Source organism: Rattus rattus, chromosome 3 (genome assembly GCF_011064425.1).
Source record: "Rattus rattus isolate New Zealand chromosome 3, Rrattus_CSIRO_v1, whole genome shotgun sequence".
In the NCBI taxonomy this organism is placed as follows: Eukaryota; Metazoa; Chordata; class Mammalia; order Rodentia; family Muridae; genus Rattus; species Rattus rattus.
This window is the reverse complement of record NC_046156.1, coordinates 101746070-101764896: the sequence shown is the minus strand read 5'-3', so window position 1 is coordinate 101764896 and position 18827 is coordinate 101746070. Positions and strand designations below refer to the sequence as shown.

The 18827-nt window shown below is 42.5% G+C and overlaps 1 non-coding gene across 1 annotated transcript; it reads left to right on the top strand.

The window, feature by feature from the left end:
• Positions 1-16703: 16703 nt before the first annotated feature.
• Positions 16704-16776, top strand: Trnak-cuu. The gene has a single exon. It is a non-coding gene; the product is annotated as a tRNA-Lys (tRNA).
• Positions 16777-18827: the final 2051 nt, after the last annotated feature.

Genomic DNA, 18827 nt, shown 5'->3' with positions numbered 1-18827 from the left:
CACTCTCGGGCCTATCACCTTTAACTCACTTCTTGTGCTAACATATTTCTCCTCGAAAGGCTTGGTACTTAGGCAAAAATGATTTTATGAGATGACCTGGCTAACATGGGCGATGGCAAACCCTAACAGAAATAGAGTGCACGATGAGGGGGTATTAATGGAGGATGGAGACGGGTTAATATGGAGAAGTATGCTAGGAAGAGTGTAATATCGGATGAGCGGGTGAATATGTTAGAACAAAAGCATGGCAACTCTGGCATTGAGAGAAAAGTGTGTGCGTGCGTGCGTGCGTGCGTGCGTGCGTGCGTGCGTGCGTGCGTACATGTGCATGCATGGTGTGAAAGATGACAGGGTATAGACAATCCTTAACTCCCCTTAGGACCTCACCTAAGACCTCACAGAGCTTCACTCAGTCTCGATTAGCATGCTCAATACCGCGTCACAGCGCTAATTCTCCTAACAGGTGGATTAGCAATGGATTCAACTCAGGACGGAAGGACACGTCACTCACTGACTCTGCCCCATGGATTGCCAGCTTTGAGGCCCTCTGCCCCTTGACTTACCCAGCAGACAGCAAAAGACTGCAGAGGGACTCAGGTGGAGGATGGCATGGGGAGGGACAGGGACAGAGTTCCCACAGTGTTCCCAGACCTCACAAAGTAGAGAGAGAGGAATGCCGAAGGACGACCACACTGAACGCTCCCCTTGTGTAGTTTGCTTATTGTTAGAGTTTGATATTCTGCCAAGCATTCATTATTCCTCATTGTCAGCAGCTCAGTGCGGGACGATAGGAAAAACAGTTCCTTTGGCTTCTCCTACACTTGAGCCCAGAGAAGAATGGCTTTTGAAGTTGAACTTGAATGGTCTTCTTACCTTATTTGCCCTGACCTGGAGTTGCACTGGGCTTGCTAGCAAGGAATCTAGAACATGGGCATGGAAACTCTGTGTTTACGAGATGAGCCCAGAGCTTCCACACTCGCTGAGTCACAGCCTGGAGTGGTGATTTAGTATGGGTGTGGGCGGGAGGCACGTTGTCAACTCGACAACCACCTTTTTGAATTGAGAATTTTAACCAAACTTGAGAGCCCCTGCCTAAGCCTTGAGAGTTTATTTTCTCTTGGAAAATGTCTGGATCTTTTTCTCCCCCCACCTCCTTCCTGCAAGAAGAGAAGAACCCGGCTAGGAGATGACAGGTTTACTTGGATACGAATTCACTGTTGGAATTTTTTTTCTGAGTTTAGTGCCAAAAAGTTCTGCAATTTGCTGAATAAATTTTTCTGAAATTAGACAGGGCGGGTAAGTGAGAACGGGCTGCTCGGATTGCTGGGCTGTGGTGGCACTGCCCTTCTGGGAACATGGGTCCTTCCCTTCCCAGCCAGAGCTCCTGGGCAAGTCGATCGTTCCGAACATCAGGGTCTGATTCACAGCTGTTCACACCGCTTGTCCCCGCGTTGCTGAGATGCTGTCACTCTGAGCAACCATGAGGTTTCCTCCAATTTGTCAGTAAGATGGGCAAGGATGTGTTTTTATGACATCACTCCTCAATGCTTTTTCTGTGGCTCTCAGGCAAACCTATGCAGAATTCAAGTCTTATGCAGCCCCAGGAGCTGCACAGTTAGCAAACATAACCAATAACGTGCCGGTATCACAGTGGGCTTTTCATCCTAGGATGAGCTCTCTGGAGGCTAAGGAGAGGCTCAGTGGTTAGGTGTGTTTACCGTTCTTGCAAGAGGACCCTGGTTCTGTAGCCAGTACTCATCTGGAGTTTACAACTGCCTGTAACCCAGTTCTAGAAGATGAGACGCCTTCTGTCCTGCCCAAGCTCCTCCAGACATGTGGTACACATAAACTCAGGCCCACACACATACAGATGATGATGATGATGATGATGATGATGATGATGATGATGATGATGATGGTGGTGATGGTGATGGTGATGGTGATGGTGATGATGATGATATTTTTTAAAGAAGAAAAATAAATAAACCCTCTGAGTTTCCCTGCCTTTGTGGATTGGAACGGGAGCAGCAACTTCAGGTGCTACTTGGAAGCCCGGAAGAGGTCACAAAATTATATTTCACCACAGAAAATGGCTTCTCTGTAAAGTTTTTACAGAACATGGCTCTCAGGTAATATGCACAAAGTTTTCTTAGCTCAAGTTCATTTGTGTTTAGGTGGGCTAAAGTTAGGACTTTATAGCATCATTAATTAACACAGAAAGCATCGCTTGATACCCAGATAGCACTAACTCAGAAGGCCCTGGGATAAACGATATCCTGTCACCTCAGGAAGAGCATAAGGAAGGAGACGCCGCTGAGGTAAGCTTGTGTGTGGATGCTTCTTTCTCTTGGTCTAACTGCATCACAGCCTCTGAGTGTTTACGAGGAGCTTCTGGAATACAGGCTTCCCTACACAGCATCTGGTGGTAGAGATGGTTAGCAGTTCCATCCCACATGGCTGTTGCGGCAAGAACTGGGTCCACGTCAAGCTCCTTGGAAGGGAAGGTTTGGTGTTCTGTGCAGGGAGATCACAGGGAAGCTTCAGTCCTCTGATAGCAGGCTGGCTGTGACGAGGCAGCAGCTCCCCAGTGGGTTATCTTCCCTCAGATGCTCCCGACTGAAGTGGAAATGCTGAGTGTGGAATAAGCCAGTCAATGAATTTCTTCTTTGAACTTCTCTGGGAAGTGGTTCTGAGACTTTGAAAATCTTCAAAGACCTCAGCCCATGAAATCAATAGTTGATTTTTTTTCTCCTAAGTTGCCAGAGTTAAACTAATTCTGCTCAGAAAGGAATAGGGAAATTCTCCCAACAAAAGACCTGGATATTAAATGGGGGAGTAAGACAGGGAAGTCAGCGTCTGGTCTTGAGGCAGTACCAAGGAATAAATAAGGATTAACTTTGGTCTGTCTGTGGCATCAGAGGCCATCAGGAGGGAGGGGCCAGTGGGCTTTTGGGGCTAAGATTGGGGAAGGAAGAGAGGAACAAGATAAAATACTGTCTTGTGGGAGTTGGGAGGCACTGAAATGCCCTGAACAGCTTTATCTTTGTCAATGTCTTCACTGCTAGCCTTGAAGCCACAGCAGTGATACTAAAGTCATAATTGTTTGTCAGTCCTTGTAGGTATCAGACATTATGAGCTTACATGGAGTATCACAGCTTAAAACCCTCACTGTACAGTCTGTGTGGTTTGGTCAATGATTCCCCATTACTTTTCAGAAGAGACAACAGACTCAGAGAGGTCAGCCAACTTGCTCAAGGTACTTCACCTCAATGCTACAGTGACAGGGAAGCAAATCTGAGTCCATCAAAGGCCAGCCATTTGTTTTTGCTTATAAGACCTAAAGAACTACCTATTGGCCCCAGATCCTGAAAGGGACTAGCACACTTGGGGTTATTATCATGCTTCTGATTTTCAGTTTTGTGTCAGAAAACGAACATGGGCTGCTTCCAGTTGTCAGGCTCTGGGGCCGAGGCCACTGCACTCACTTTTCTGCCAGGATGAGCAGACACTACTGGCTCTGCTCAGTGAGGGTTTTGGATGGCCCTTCTCCCTCAGCTATGGTGGTTCCTTAATCCATCTGCCCCACTGGCACTTGAATTACTAACAGGAAACAACTGTAAAGAGGGAAACCATGCTTCCAGGCAAAGGAAATGCCCAGTCCTTGAGTCAGTAGAGCTCCGAGAAGAGGAACCAGATGTAGCCAAGATGGCACCCACCACACATGCCTTCGAATTGCTGGAGTCCAAGGCCTCTTGCCTTTGAGAGTGGATTGTGAGTCATCTATCCGCCTCTCGCAGGATGCCAGCTAATCCTGAAGCACCACGACGGTGGTGGTGGTGGTGGTGGGGCAGTTGAGTAAAACGTGTCTGGGTTCAACCTCTAGACGTCTCCTAGCTGTTGCCATAGTTGCTAGAAGTAAAGAAGTCACAGTTTTTGATCTGGGATCCCCAACCTCATGCTCCATCTCCTCTCCCACTGTAGGAAGGAGCTGTGAGATAAACTGTGACTGCTCTGTCTTGGCTACGTGTTTCAGCAAGATTGCTTTGTGTCTTGAAACTGCTATAGAACCACTCAGGAGCCTGTCTGTTGCGCTGAGTGAGTAGCTGTGTGGCCTGTTCCTCTTGGGTTATTGATAAGAATGCCAAGCAAACAGGAAACCCTAAAGGCTCCTGCTCTTCTTTTGATTAAAAATGTCAGGAGTGATGAATGGCTACTGATTTTCACTGGAAGAGACCGGACTGGGGTTTTTTTCTTTCTTTCTCTTCTTTCTTCTTCCTTCCACCCCCCCCCCTTTTTATGTGTGGTGCTGGGAATTGAACCAAAGTCTACATATACCAGGCAGAACGATTTTCTTATTTGTCTTGACTTACTAAGATGCCCAGAAAAGCATTAAATGTGAGATTCCCCTGCCTTATCCTCCCCAGTGCTTTAAAATCCTGTCCCCTGGACATAGCATGGCTGCTGTACACATAGCTCCCACATGCTGTGGTGATCTCCTCAAGATCAAGCTACTTAGAGATTCTAGCATGGAAGGGGGAAGGACCCTCAGAATCTTCTCTTCCCTCTTATGACACATGTTTTACTTGTCTTGCAAGATCATAGGTTCCCAAGGAGCTTTTTCATGCATTAACTTATTTTGGTTCTATCCCCAATACTTCCCTCTGTACTTTAATTTCCCCAAATTTGACTATAATCTTTCTCTAAATGTTTCTTTCCTGCCAGTGGCCTGTATCTAGTTTTCTGTCTTCTACATGTATTCATGCTAAATGTATAAAAGATTTAAAGCTAGGACCTTCACATGAGAGGAAACATGTGACATTTGTGATTTTCCCTCTTCTCTCCCCCATCACTGTAAATACATGTACATATACACATATACCCATATATGTATACATATTTTCATCCTTTACCTACAAATTTTATGACTTCTTTTCTCTTTATAGCTGAGTAATGTTCCACATATAAATGTACCATATTTTCATTATCGACTCATCAGTTCATGGACAGCTTCGTTGGTTCCATTTCCCAGTTGTGTACAGAGCAACAGTAACATGAATATGCAAGGGCCTCTGTGGGAAGATAGAAAGCCCTTCCGGTATATGCCCAACAGTGATGTAGTTGAGTCATATGACATTTCTATTCTCAGCTTTTCCAGACTGTTTTTCTCGGTGGCCACACTAGTTTATCCTCCCAACAAGGTGGGCAAAGGACCTCCCTTAACCACATCTATGCCAACATCTGCACTTTTGATGGTTGGAATTTTGATGGAGATTGCATTGAATCTATAGATGGCTTTTGGCAAAATGGCCATTTTTACTATATTAATCCTGTGAATTCTTGAGCATAGGAGATCTTTTCATCTTCTGAGATCTTCTTCAATTTCTTTCTTCAGAGACTTGAAGTTCTTGTCATACATATCTTTTACTTGCTTGGTTAGAGTTGTTTCCCCAATTTCTTTCTCAGCCTGTTTATCCTTTGAGTAGAGGAAGGCTACTGATTGGTTTAAGTTAATTTTCTAGCCACTTTGCTGAAGTCGTTTATAAGGTCTAGTAGTTCTCTGGTGGAACTTTTGGGGTCACTTAAGTTTACTATCATATCATCTGTAAATAGTGATGCTTTGACTTCTTCCTTTCCAGTTTGTATCCCTTTGACCTCCTTTTGTTGTCTGATTGCTCTGGCTAGGACTTCAAGTACTCTATAGAATAGATAGGGAGAGAGTGGGCAGCCTTGTCTAGTCCCTGATTTTAGTGGAATTGCTTCAAGTTTCGCTCCATTTAGTTTGATGTTGGCTACTGGTTTGCTGTATAATTGCTTTTACTATGTTTAGGTATGGGCCTTGAATTCCTATTCTTTCCAGGACTTTTATCATGAAGGGGTGTTGAATTTTGTCAAATGCTTTCTCAGCATCTAATGAAATGATCATGTGGTTTTGTTCTTTCAGTTTGTTTATATAATGGATCACGTTGATGGTTTTCCGTATATTAAACCATCCCTGCATGCCTGGGATGAAGCCTACTTGATCATGATGGATGACCATTTTGATGTGTTCTTGATGGTGGTTTGCGAGAATTTCATTGAGTATTTTTGCATTCATATTCATAAAGGAAATTGGTCTGAAGTTCTCTTTCTTTGTTGAGCCTTTGTGGGGTTTAGGTATAAGCGTAATTGTGGCTTCATAGAAGGAATTGGGTAGTGTCCCTTCTGTTTCTGTTTTGTGGAATGGTTTGGACAGTATTGGTATTAGGTCTTCTATGAAGGTCTGATTATTCTTCACTAAACCCATCTTGGTCCTGGGCTTTTTTTTGGTTGGGAGACTTTTAATGACTGCTCTATTTCTTTAGGAGTTATGGGACTGTTTAGATTGTTTATCTGATCCTGATTTAACTTTGGTACCTGGTATCTGTCTAAACTATTGCCCATTTCCTCCAGATTTTTCAGTAGAAAATGATGAACTTTTTTATATTTCTTCATTTTCTGTTGTTATATCTCTCTTTTCATTTCTGATTTTGTTAATATAAATACTCTCTTTCTGTGCCCTCTGGTTAGTCTGGCTAAAAGTTTATCAGTCTTGTTGATTTTCTCAGATCCTGGTTTTGTTGATTTTTGTATAGTTCTTTTTGTTTCTACTTGGTTGATTTCAGCGCTGAGTTTGGTTATTTTTTCATTCTACTCCTCTTGGGTGTATTTGCTTCTTTTGTTCTAGAGCTTTTAGGTATGCTGTCAAGCTGCTAGTGTATGCTTTCTCCAGTTTCTTTGTGGAGGCACTAGGAGCTATGAGTTTTCCTCTTAGCACTGCTTTCATTGTGTCCCATTAGTTTGGATACATTGTGCCTTTATTTTCATTAAATTCTAAAAAGTGTTTAATTTTTTTCTTTATTTCTTCCTTGGCGTTTATCATTGAGTAGAGCATTGTTCAGCTTCCATGTGTATGTGGGCTTTCTGTTGTTTTTGTTGTTATTGAAGACCAGCCTTTGTCTGTGGTGATCTGATAAGATGCATGGGATTATGTCAATCTTCTTGTATCTGTTGAGGCCTGTTTTGTGACTGATTACATGGTCAATTTTGGAGAAGGTACCAGAGCAATAGTGATAACAACTGTATGGTACAGAGACAGGCAGGTAGATAAATGGAATAGAACTGAAGACCCAGAAATGAACCCAAACACCTATGGTCACTTGATCTTTGACAAAAGAGCTAAAACCATCCAGTGGGAAAAAGATAGCATTTTCAACGAATGGTGCTGGTTCAGCAGTCAGCATGTAGAAGAATGCAAACCAATCCGTTCCTATTGCCCTGTACAAAGCTCAGGTCCAAGTAGATTAAGGATCTCCACATAAAACCAGATACACTCTAACTAATAGAAAAAAAAGTGAGGAAGAGCCTCAAATACTGGGGACATTTTCCTGAACAGGAAGATCTAAGATCAAGAGTTGGCAAATGGGACTTCATAAAATTGCAAAGCTTCTGTAAGACAAAGGACACTGTCATTAGGACAAATTGGCAACCAACAGATTAGAAAAAGATCATTACCAATTCTACATCCAATAGAGGGTTAATATCCAATATATACAAAGAACTCAAGAAGTTAGACTCCAGAGAATCAAATAACCCTATTATAAATGGGGTACAGAGCTAAACAAAGAATTCTCACCTGAGGAATACTGGATGGTTGAGAAGCACCTAAAGAAATGTTCCACATCCTTAGTCATCAGGAAAATGCAAATCAAAACAACCTTGAGATTCCACCTCATACCAGTCAGAATAGCTAAGATCAAAAACTCAGGTGACTACAGATGCTGGTGAGGATGTGGAGAAAGAGGAACACTCCTCCATTGTTGGTGGGATTGCCAGCTGGTACAACCACTCTGGAAATCAGTTTGGGTGTTCCTCAGAAAAATGGACATAGTACTGCCTGAGGACCCAGCTACCCAAAAGATGCTCCAACATATAATAAGAACTCATGCTCCACTATGTTCATAGCAGCCTTATTTATCATAGCTGGAAGCTAGAAAGAACCCAGATGTCCTTCAACAGAGGAATGGATACAGAAAATGTGGTATATTTACACAGAAGAGTACTACTCAGCTATTAAAAACAATGACTTCATGAAATTCATAGACAAATGGATGGAATTGGAAAATATCATCCTAAGTGAGGTAAGCCAATCACAAAAAACACACATATGCACTCACTGATAAGTGGATATTAGCCCAAAAGCTCGGAATACCCTAGAGACAACCAACACACCACATGAAGCTCAAGAAGAAGGACGACCAAAGTGTGGATGCTTCAGTCCTTCTTAGAAGGGGGAACAAAAATACTCACAGGAGGAAATACAGAGACAAACTTTGGAGCAGAGACTGAAAGGCCATCCAGAGACTGCCCTACCTGGGGATCCAGCCCATATAAATACAGCCACCAAACCAGACAATATTGCTGATGCCAAGAACTGCATGCTGACAGGAACCTGATAGAGCTGTCTCCTGAGAGGATCTCCCAGAGAATGACAACTACAGAGGTGATGTTCCCAGCTAACCATTGAACTGAGAATGGGGTCCCCACTGGAGGACTTAGAGAAAGGATTGAAAGAGCTAAAGAGGTTTGCAACCCCATAAGAACAACAATACCAATCAACCAGAGCTCCCAGGGACTAAACCATCATTCAAAGAGTACACATGGACAGACCGATGACTCCAGCTGCATATGTAGCAGAGGATGACCTTGTTGGGTACCCTTGATACTGCCAAGGCTCAACTCCCTCAGTGTATGGGAATGTCAGGGCAGGAGGTGGGAAGGGTTGGGTTGATGAGTAGGGGAATACCCTCATAGAAGAAGGGGGAGGGGAATGGGATAGGGACTTTATGGATGGGAAACTGGGAAAGGGGATAACATTTGAAATGTAAATAAAAAATATCTAATAAAAAAGTCTAGTATTTTTTCACATGTTGAAATCCATGTTTCTCAGCACCATTTGTTGAAGATATGTTGTTTATTCAACACATATTTTGTGCATCTTTGTCAAAAATCTAATATTTGTAATTATGTAGTGTTATATATGGGTCCTATTTTATTCCATTGAGCTAAATGTCTGTTTTGTGTTAGTATTTTTTTTATGCACTTGCATTTTGATTGTGCCTTGTCCTCTGTTGTCACTTGTGGAGTTTCCCAAATGTGGACTAATCCATCCTATAGACCATTTGTAATCTGAAAAATTTCTAATGTCATATTTTCAGAGTAGGGAATATTCAATCAGCAGAATAAAAAAAAAAAAACATGTGCCCAGAACAAATTTTAATACAAGCTAAGACTTCAAATAAGGCTCCACTATTTGTGTGTCAGGTATGCAGCAAGTGCATTAGAGTCTTGTGAGCATCTGGGCAATTGTTCGAGACCCATGAGATAGAATTTAAATCAAATGAGGGTGACCAGCGAGCAATGAGATGACAGAAGGGACAGAGAGGTTGTTACTGGAGCTAAGAAACCCTTGTGATTGTGGAGACAACTGGGAGGCAGAGGAAGGTTTAGCTGCTGTTTCCTTGAATCACCTCCACATTTCAGCATTTTATCATTGCCAGTGTTAATAGCTATGCAAGCGACAATGACCTATTACCTTGATTTGTTAAGCTTTGCTATGTGTTTGATGTCATGTTGACCTGTTCAGATCTATTATCTCCCTTGAATTTGCACAGAATTCTATACATCAGATCCTACTATTGAACTTCTTTTACAGATGGGAAAAAACAGATTCCTGGAGAGGTTAGGTGGCTTGTTCATGATCAAATCGCTCTTTGCGTGTCAGCACTTGGTGGCTAAAATATCATCTAAGATGAAGACACTTATAAATATAAATAGTTCAACTTTGATTACACTGAATATGAGCGTTTCTGCATGACCTGTTTAATAGTCTGTTTAATCCCTGTGTCAAGGTGCCTGGGATAGTTACGTTATGAAAGGAAAAGTTTATTTTGGTTCAAGGTATGGGATATCCATTGTGCATTGTTCCCATTGCTTTTGGGTCCATGATAAGCACATCAGTCCAGGATAGTGTGTGGTGAAGAAAACCATTTACTTCCTGGCAATCAGGCAGTAGAAAAACCGAAGATTGAAGTCCTATTTTCCACTTTAAAGTCCTGGCTCCGTCCCCCCAGACTCTACCTTTTAAAGGCTTCACCACTTGCCAGCAGGGCCCTAGGTTGGACACCAAGGCTTTAACATTTGAGCCCTTGGCGCTCATTTAACCAAACCACAGCAGCTAGAGTTTTGAATAAAACATATTCCCCCCATATGCCTTTAATGAAACTTACTAGGAAATCCTTTTAAAGGATATTCTAGAACCTTTTATATAGTACATTTTGCTCATGCTCTGATCTCTTATTGAAACTTCTTTACCATTCCCAGAGGCTCTGGGGCTTAGGTTAGCTGGATTTATGGTTCCCAGCCTCTCCTCCGCTTATCTAGAGCTGACCTTGCTCCATCTGATGCATTCTGTATCCTTGCCCTCAACCTGACACTCCTTACCAGTCTTTATCTCTGTCTTCCCAACTAGCTCTGTGTAGGGAAGCTTTCAGTGTGCATATCATCTAGCAATGATACTGCGAGGTGTTGAGTGTTAGACATTTTGAGTACTCTGTTCTCATAGACCAATTAACCTTCACTGCAGACCTGGTGACATGTTGTTCTACATCCAACAGAGAGCATGAGGCTTAGGTGTACAGTCACCAATCTCTGCTTACTTACAGCCTTGGAAGTGCAGTTGTGATTGAAATCCATAATCTAATCCCAATCCTGTTCCTTAGGCGGCAAGAGCTGCTGCCTATCAGTCCTGGAATAGGCAAGGAGATTGCTCTAGGGCTTTACCATGACAAAGCAAGATAGAAGCCTCTCTCTATGTGACAGTAGTTCTTGCCTAGTAGTGAGACCAGTGAGGATCAGTATGCATGCAGTCCTGAGCACCTGCAGAATAGTTCGTTTGGAGGAAGGAGACTCAGGCCAAGCCTTCCATTTCCACACACTTGTTTTGTAACTTGGGATTCACTCCAGTGCTCACTTCATTGTGCTTCTAGCAGAAAATGCATTCCACATTACGGTAAATCATGATGATGGTAGTTAGCTGTGTAGTTAATAATAAATAAAAAATAACAATGACAGTGCTACGCGCTTAGCTCTTTATCCACATTTAACTCTCCAGGCCTGACATCCACTCCCAAGAACCTATAGATTTCTCTCCCTATACTTTGAGGAAACTAAAGCCAAATGGGTCAAGTAGTTTCTGAGAGTCCATGCCTAGACATCTGTAGAGTCACGGCCCAGGACCCCACAGGGGAACTTTCTCCCTCGCCAGGTACCCCCATATTGTTTTGGCTTTGTGTGGACTTTTCCCACCTCCTGCCCTTACTTTCTCCCCATTCTCTCTCCTTCCCTCTCTCTTGTCCTCCTCTACCATCACTCCCTAATCCTTCTTCCTTCAGTCTTCTGGTGGCCTCTGTTGCTTTAGCCCAGGTTGCTAAAAGGCCAGTTCCAGGTACTGGGGCCCTTCCTGACTTTCTGCCATGGTACCCGCTGCCTCGTGGGCATTCCGCGGTATCTGCCTCTGCTCCTGCAGTAGGCCCTTCTCGCCACCTTGTTAGCAATTAAGCCCATGTATCATCATTGTACATTTTCCCCCTGAAAGCTGAATGAAGAAGCTAACAGGGCGCCTGCTGAGAACAGCTGTTCCTACTCTGGCCAGATGCTCCACATGCCACCAATCTGCTGGAGCTCAGCTTCAGCGAGACTCCTTTGTACTTGCATTTGAAGTGTTTCTGGTTGAAGGGTTCTTGGGAAAGGCTAAAAAATCATGCTGTCCTTATATGAAGAACTGGGCACCAGGCTTGAGGGGGTGTGAAGTAGCCATCCTTGGCACTCCATCATCCATCTGTTTCAGGGAGACGTAATCCTGCTCCTATTTGAAAACTATCTTGCTTTGCATTTTATAATTAAGCATACAGATGCTTGCTTCTCTGGCTGTTTCCTTCTCCAGTTCATCTGGCAGCTAGCAAGTCTGTTTTCTACTTTCGATTCTCATCTGTCTCTACTTAGAAAGCATGGAAGCCCCTCCCCCATAAAGGAACTTTGGAGACTGTGATACCATTCATCTGATTAATATTCAGTATGTGACTTCTTTAAAATTTCTTTTAGATTTAATTTTTTTTTAATTTGACGATTTTGCATGTTTTCCTGACATGTAGGTTCCATGTGTGTGGTAGGGATCAAAAAAGGTCATCAGATTCCCAGAAACTGGAGTTATGACGATTTTGAGTTAGTATGTGAGATCTGGGAATCAAACGCCAGTCCTCTGCAAGAGCTTACTGCTCTTAAGTGCTGAATCATCTATCTAGCCTTTAACGTGTGCATTCTCTGTGTCAAGGTTTTTTCACCTTAATGGAATTCACATTCAGGCCAAGAAAGGCAGAAAAACATTACTGAACAATGCTGCTGCGCTCAGGGGAGAATAACAAGGAAACAAACCAAAATGCTAGGAGAAAGACACACACACACACACACACACACACACACACACACACACACACACACACACACACACACACACAGAGAGAGAGAGAGAGAGAGAGAGAGAGAGAGAGAGAGAGAGACTAAAAGAGTTGCCTTGCACAAGACAGTCTTCCTGAAGAAACCTAAGCATGATCAAAGAGAAACATGTGTACTGTCCCTGAGACATGGAGGTATTGAAAATTAGAGCTCAAGATGAAGGCTGACGAGGCCGGGCAGACCCAGGAAGGGAGGTAAGATGCAGTGTGGTCATAGATATGGACTGGGATCACATCTGTAAGGCTCTTCTGTTGTTTTTTGCTCCTACAAAAGCTAGTCAAACTCCAGATATCCCTGCAAGCTGTTCTTGAGCTCACAATTCCTTCTGGACCAATGGACTCTGTTGGCTAATTTGGTTTACCCTTCACTGGTAGCTTTGGGGTACACTTTCTCCTAAATTCTAAGATAGATAAAGTCACTTAGACTGTCTCATATAGACTATAAATGGTTTTCTGTGACTCCAGCCTACAGATTCAATTGTGGGTAAAAGGAGCTACAAATATAACTGGCATCTCCAAGAGCCACACAAGGGCACTGGTACCAAAGTCTTCTTAGTAAAGAAGCAAAGCCTCCAGCACTCCTCACGTGTATCCCAGACAGAAATGTATGTGTTAACTCACATTAATCGTGAGTCAGGGTCTTACAGTGAAACCCTGGCTGTCCTAGATTTTGCAGTGTAGCAGTAGACTAGCCTCTGTCTCAGAAATCTGCCTGCCTTTGTGTCCTGAACACTAGAATTAGATGTAGGCACCACCATACCCAGCTTTCAGTGAGCTCTAAGGGCTGGTCACTCTTTTCTGCCTAGTGGTGACTGCACAATCATCTACTCATTGTCTTCTACCTTCTACAGGTTAAGGCTCCCCAAGGGATCACTTGCTCAGGTCCCTCATGTGTTGTTTCGTACAGTGTTGTAGGTTTGCTCTTTCTTTTTAACTTACTTTAAATTATGTGTATTGTGTGATTTTCTGAAAGCAGGTGCCCACAGGGCTAGAGGTCTCAGATCCCTTGGAACTGGAACTGCAGGTGGTTATGAGCCACCTAAGGCAGGAACTGAGAATCAAACTTGGGCCCCTTGGAAGAACACTAAATTCTCATAGCACAAAGCCATCTCCCCAGCCCTGGTTTGCTTTTTCTATATTCCCATTTGCATCCATACCTTCCACCATATACACAAGGTCTGCCAGAGATGTCTCTCCATCTTTCCTACAGTCGAGAGTTCCCTTGGGATCATTTCTGGGTGATGGGTATTATTCTATTATTGTCTAATATAGTAATAATCTACAGCAGATACTGCCAAACACCTACTTGGACTCAGGTACTGTCCTAGCCATTATTTTAAAAACGCACTCTCATAACAACTCTTAAAGGCATCGTTCCCATTTCATACGCTCAGAAATCAAGACTTAGAAACCAATAGCATGACATAGACAGTCAAAGGTGGCAGATCTGGGGTTTGAAGTCAGACCTTTCTGACACTAGGCTACAAGAGTCTTGATTACTGTATGCTCGACCTGTGTGCATCAGCTGTGCCTGGAGGCACTTTGAAGGCACTGGTTCTCTGCTATTTCTTTGATGTTAGGCAAAGCAACAACCAAGGATCAGAGACTTGATAAGGTATATGATGATGTATATCTTCCAAGATAGACCATGCAAGTGGCATGGATAAGAAAAAAAAAAAAAAAGACTTACAATCAAATTACAGAGTTGGAGTATTTGCTTTATCACTTGACAAGCAGCATGGTACTTGTTTCTTTATCAACCTGGAAAATATGGGCCATTATCACCCCTGTATAGCTTGTAGTGAGGGTAAGACAAGAGATAGTATGTATAGTATAGAGTGTTTAGTTTAGATAATATTCACTTATGTTATTATTATTATTATTATTATTATTATTATTATTATTATTTACTGCTATTTAAAGATGAAGTTCTACAGAGAACAGCAGCTTGAGTTAGGTTCATTATTAAAGAAACACAAAAGGCTCAACAAGATATAGCACACTATGGAGGGAAGCCGGTCATCAAAGGCTTCATGTTGAATGGTTCTACTTACATGGAAAGACCAGAATAGAAAACTCTGTGTCAAGAGAAAGTCATTTGAATAGGTTTTTAAGATGAGGGTATTTATAGAAACCGGGAAGATGGGATGGAGTATGAGAAGTACAGTAACCAAACGTTCTGGTAATATTGGTCAAGATGTTAGATGCACGACTTTGTGAAGACACTAACCGCTGAATCTTATCTTAATTGTTTTTATCAGAGTAAATGACTGAATCATATCTTATTTTTTATCAGAATAGCAGGCTTTGTTGTGGCATTTTCACACACCTCGTTTGGCTCAAGTATACTCTCTACTCTCAGATCTCTCCTCTACCATGTACTCAATCTTGGATGCATGTCAGCAGGTCTTCTATCTCTCATACAGTGCGTTAGTTCCAAACCATAGACTTTTAAGTAAGTGAACTGTGGGGTCCTGGGACTATATCTCACAAGAATTCTTGTTGAAAACAAACTTCTGATGTATGCTAAGAGAAAAGAAAATTAATACATTGCCGTCTATCAAGTCAAACTGTGAGTTTCTCCGAACAACATGTTCTCTTTTCTCTGTAAAAATACTCAGAAGAAAGTATTAAATTGTTGTTGTTATTGTTGCTAAAAATCTAAAAGAGAAATAAACCTGGTAGGGGAAATGAGACAGGAAAAGGGGGAAAAGCTGAAATCCAGGAATGCAGTTGCCTGCAAATTTACCTAACCACCTCACGTTCACTAAGGCTTGTGCTGCAGCTATCCGTGGTCAGGATGGGATCTACTATGGTCTGCCCATGCATTCCTGTGAGGATTTCATGAAGAAGGAACATGACCTTGCCCCATGGGCCACAGATGTTTGAACAGTTATGAACTGAGACAAAAAGAGATAATGTGGCTTTGTGAAGTAAGTCATAGTGTCCACAACTTAGTTTACTGACCTAGTTAACCACAGCTCTAATGGGTACTTCCCAGTGTGTAAGACACATTGGATTATAAGGTTATTGGAAGAAGATGCAGAACTAACAGGGTCATAGCTATGATGCCTCTAATTTCTGAAAAGTGAAATAAAGAAATGAAAGGGCCTGCCTAGAATTACGGACCTTCAAGGAGGACTGTGTTGTTGCTGAATGAATTTGACCGTAAAGTTCTTGGCTACCTGACTCTCATATAGTTAGTAAGTTTAGCAGAAAAGAAATGGTTTCTTAAATGGTTTTTTGACATAATAATAGTAGGTTTGTTTTATTATTATTATTCTTGGTAGTACCTCACAGTGTGTAGAGAACTCCTACATCAATAGCTGGTTTTATATTTAAACAGTGTAGATCAGACTCAGAGATAATGAATGCAGGCCACAAAGCCAAAGCAGAGGATAGACCATGCAGCTGTGTTCCCTTCCCAGGTGATAAGCTGAAATTCCTAGGCTCTGGTTCATCAGCTTAATAGTCCACTTTACGAGAGTGCATGCTGCTGTTACCTGAAGAGAGCCCTGCTGCAGAAAACACACGGCAGTCGGCAGTCGTAGGGGATATTAATCAGGATTTCAGGTAGTTGAACTCTTGTCCTTGTGGCATCACATGAAGGTTTATGGCCACTAGATAAGGAGACTGGCCCTCACTGCTTATCAAGAGAAAGCGTAGCACTCTGGAGGGTCTAGAACATAGTAGATAAACTGAGGCAGCATGGAGACAATTTCTTCAGGTTCAATAGACACAGGTATTATCCAGGAAGCCAGAATCCAAGGACTGGAGACCACAAACAAGAGTCAAGATAGGCAGTTCTCAACCTGTTCATTGTGACCCCTTCTAGGGTTTGAACAACCCTTTCACCTTGGCTGGCATGAGGCCATAGGAAAAGACGGGTATTTATACTACAATTCATACCAGTAGAAAAAAGTAATTATTTTATCATTGGGGAGTCACCACAATATGACGCACAATATTAAAGGGTCACGTCATTAGGATGGTTGAGAACCACTGCTCTAGATATTTAGATGAACTTGGAAAGGTGAGCCAGTAACCCCACTGGTGTTTCCACACCACTAAGCAGTTTGAACCAAGAATGGTGTTTAAAAGACCCCCTTGTGTCAGGCCAGGCTAGTTCAGTCGGTAGAGCATGAGACTCTTAATCTCAGGGTTGTGGGTTCAAGCCCCACATTGGGCACCAATTTATTGTAGAAATTATTAATCTTAATCTGGGGTTTCTACTTTTGACTGTTTAGTTCCCAGATAAAAGACAGATGCAACCTTATATTTACAATAAGCCCTAGTCAGCACAAGAGCTGGGCAGATATCTGCCCTCTGTGCTATTGGAACCTACTTTCCTAAGATAACCCTGAGTTATTACTATGTTTCAAACTGAGAAGGCACAAAAAGAGTGCAAAAACCAAGTTGTAAGTACTTACAAAACAGTGATCTGCTAACTTTTATTTTAAAATAGTGTTTCTCATATAGCCCAGACTGCCATAGAAACTACTTCACAGTTGCTAGGATCATGATGTAAAGTACCATGGCAGGCTTCAGGGTAACTCCTCAAACACGTGCCTTGCTTCTGCCTTGATTTGTCTCTGCCTTACCAGACACAAATAGTGTCAGGACCTTATCTGGAATATTCTTTTTTTTTTTTCTTTTTTTTTCCAGGGCTGGGGACCGAACCCAGGACCTTGCACTTCCTAGGCAAGCGCTCTATATTTGGAATATTCTTAATTGGAATACTGCAAGCCCATATTGAAGTTCTTTTATACTTTGTCTGCCTTTCCAGGCCTGGGTTGTAATTGCTGGGCTGTGTTTTCTGGTTAATCTAATTATGCATCTGAAATTGGGGAAAGTTGGAATGACTACGTAACATCCATTTTGGGTGAATATATCTTGGCATGGCTTTACCAATGCTTGATCACTCAGGACAAGTTTTCCTTCTGTATCCCACACTTTCTATCTACACCTTAGTTATAAACATGAAATCTCCACACTATTCGTTCATTCTGGAAGCCTTGTTGATAAGGGAGAGGGAGACTGGGTAGAATATGAATTATAAATTTCCCCTGAAGCCCATGGAAAGCATGGTGCTGGGCATGGCTGGGGTGGGGAAGTTGCTCTAAATTTGCATTTTCTACCTGTGGCTGCAGGTTGGCACCACTGGGAGCCTTTTGTTATTCTATATGTTTAAGACATAGAATTAGGATTTTATTATGGGGGAATGGGACTATTTCCGTCAGAAAACCTGCATCTCTCTGCAGGATTCTAAAACGCCACCAAGCCCATGAGCCACTATTTTAAACCACAGCTTCCTAAACTGCATGCTCTCATGTACTGGATGTGGATGTCATGGAGAACAGGACAGCAGTGCCATTCTGAATGTACAATGATAACAAATCAATTCATAAAGATAGCACGAGATGAATCTGAGGCACCCCTAGCAGTGCTCACTTAAATGGCATCATGTGACTTCAGTGCAGCATCAGTTCTGAACACATAACACACATGTTGTACCACACATGCCATGATGCCAGTGAATTTTGCTTTGCTCAGATTTGAGACTATTATACATTATGAATTATAGGTTGATGTCTATATGCAGGTGAAGGCTGGCACAAGTTAGGGCAAAGCCATGACTGGATGGTAAAAAAAAAATAAGGCAGGGACAAAGCTTTTGTAAGGCGGAAGAGAAGGGGAAGGAAGGAGAATCAAGATGGAGACAGAGAAGGACGACCCAGAGCTGGGTGACCTTGAATTGCCAAGGGAGTTGAGATGGATTTCTGTAGGCAAATTTATCTTATCTAGGTGGGCGGTTTATAGCCTTATCAGTTGGTTGTAAGTTTATTATGTGGATGTATTGTGGATTGAGAATTTAACATATAAATCTGATTGTTGTGTTGTAGTTTGTTGCGTCTTGATTTTAATGGGCTATTGGGAGTTTAAACCATAACTATTAGGGGGCGGATGTTGGGAATGTAAACAGAGCAGTAGCAGAGAGTTACGAGAGGGTAGCTGCTGCTAGGATCAGGGGGTGGATGCTGGAAATGTGAACAGAGTCCACAATAAGAGAGTCGAGAAATAGGCGGTCTCCTAACGAAACTGGAGTGGCAGCGACCCGCCTAGGTCAGAGAGTACTTGGGGACAGTGGAACTGCTGAAATAAATTAGCACCTCCACGTTATGGGTAGGAACCGTTCTGCCCTTTTTTATTTTTTACCTCAACAATGAATTGCAGTGCTTT